At 31.3% G+C, this 2,487-nt stretch overlaps 1 pseudogene; it reads right to left on the bottom strand.

The window, feature by feature from the left end:
- Window positions 1-2,089: 2,089 nt before the first annotated feature.
- Window positions 2,090-2,208, bottom strand: LOC120618616 (uncharacterized; annotated as a pseudogene).
- Window positions 2,209-2,487: the final 279 nt, after the last annotated feature.

Here is a 2,487-nt window from a genome sequence, read left to right on the forward strand (position 1 = left end):
AATATCTCAGTATTATTATGAAAATAGTTTTGATCTCATGGACTCCGTGAAGGTCTCATGGAGCAATTCCGCATCCCTCTCCCCGCCACTCCCTACCGCCCGCCCAGGGTTCCTTAAGACCACATTTTGAGAACCATTGCTTAGAACAATAATAAAGCCAGGGGAATAAAAGTTCAAACTCTTTATCTTAGCATTCTCAGACTTTCAAAATTTGGCTCAATCATCTTTTCTAATACTTATCTTCCATTTCTCTACTATCTGAACTGTGTAGTTAGAATAGTTACTATTAATCTTGTTTATTTTCCTACTCGAGTCTCTGCTCTTGTGTTTTTGTATTTCTGCTTATTTTAGTTCCTCTCACTGGACCACCTTCTGTCAAATCTACTATATCCTTATCATATCAAATATGATTTTCAAATTTGAAATTTATTCAAATCGACGTTTCAGAAATACCTTTCTTGCTTTGCTCTCATTGCTCTTGGGCGAAATGATGTCCTTAAATATTATTTTTTTAATCGTCACTCCAGCATAAATTTTATTTCCCTTGGCTAAATTGAAAGTTCTTTGAGAATGCCTTTGTATAGCATTACGCTTAGCACAGGTATTTTCTTTCTGAATGTGACTGCCAGTCCTATTTTAATGAATGAATAAAAGAATGTATTCATTTTTTTTCATATAAAGACATTGCTACTTATTTTAAACAAGGTTTCCAAAAGAATCGTAATCATAATTTCTTTAAAATACTGGAATTTCAAAAATCAGAGAACAAATCATAAGATATGAATGAAGATACAACTCAGACTTGAAGCTAATAATTCATTTTTTAAAATGTTACTTAATTCTCAAGATCACATTTATTGTCTGGCAAAAGGTGATGAGCTAAAAAGTGGAATTAAATTCAGCTGTACTTTAGCAGAAATTTAGAAACATTTATAATATATTTTATATAGAAATGACAATTTTAGGTATTTCATAACCCACAAAATCATTTGGAAATATGTTCACATAGGCAAGCTACATAGCTTATGATGGTTTTCTTTTTATTCAAATCATAATCTACATGTTTACAGGCAATTTCATGTGTTTATGTATATTTCCCAGCCATGCCTAAGGAAGACATACAGTCTCTGTTTTATAGTACCATCTATTAGGCTGTCTGAAAAGTACCAGTTCTAAACATGGTTGAAACAATATCCCCTTAGCAACCAACAGAAAGAAAGTATGAAGTTCTCATCTTCCATAATGTTACTATTCCCATTGTATCCAATCAAAAAATTTTCAATTGTAAACTTTTAAACTTGAATATTTTGTGAATAGAATATTTTAAGTGTTTGAATCATTTCAGTTCTTTTCTTATGATTAAACTGCAATAAAAGAACAGAATCTACACTAAATTGTTCATTCAATCCAGCTAAACTTCTTTTAAAATGTTTGCACTGTAATTTTTTCTTAGAGTGGAGAAAACTTTGAGATTCAACAGATTAGGCTTTAAAGCTCAGCTCCAAATCTTTGGCAAGTTGGTACACATTTCTGAGACTGTTTCCTCATTAGTTTAAAACAAGATAGTAATATTTACCTTGCAAAATTTTGATCACTTATTCAAATGATAATAGTTATGATTCGTGGAGTATTTATATGCATTATCTTATTTAATTCATACAACAAACATATGCAATAACTACCATGATTTTCCCCTTATAGGAATGCTGATTTTTAAATTTTTTTCTATTTTATTTAAATATAATTTATATAAAATAACAAACCACAGATCTTTAGTGTTCAGTTAAATGGGGTTTGACAAATGTATATACTCAGTAAGGTATATACCCCAATTAAGGTAAGCAATATATAGAAATCATGCCTTTAACTTGCTTAAAGCTACATTGTTAATTTTGAGCTGGGGATTGGAACCTAGGCAGTCTGGTTTCAGAGTCCACACTCTTGACTCTGCTGTTCACCCTCAGCTGCTTTTCTTTTTTAAAATTTATTTTTATTTTTTATTTTTATTTTATTTTTTGCTAGGCAACCCTTGGTTGACCTCACAGATTTCAAGAACCTTGTCAGCTTACAATCCCTTTTTTATGTTTTACCCCTACAGCACCTGGTCTTCCTAGGTGGTCTCCCATTCAAGTACTAACCAGGCCTGACCCTGCTTAGCTTCTGAGATCAGATGGGATCGAGCTTATTCAGGGTGGCATGGCCATAGACTATCAGCTGCTTTACAATTTAATCTTGGAGTTTAGAGATAGAGAACATGTCTTTTAAAATTATGCATGTCACAACAAATATTTTTATTTACATTATTTATATTTATTAAATATAAGCTGCACAGCTTCTATCATCTATTAGTTTGTACATTTTTAAACCACATTTACTGAACTTAGTAGTTTTATTTTTTTTTCTTACGTAGACAATCCAAATAGCTTATATCAGATAATCTAATGATAGAAGACACACCTTCTTTTATATGTTATCATTTCAAGCTTG

Source organism: Pteropus medius, unplaced genomic scaffold (assembly GCF_902729225.1).
Source record: "Pteropus medius unplaced genomic scaffold, Ma_sr-lr_union100, whole genome shotgun sequence".
Taxonomy (NCBI): domain Eukaryota; kingdom Metazoa; phylum Chordata; class Mammalia; order Chiroptera; family Pteropodidae; genus Pteropus; species Pteropus medius.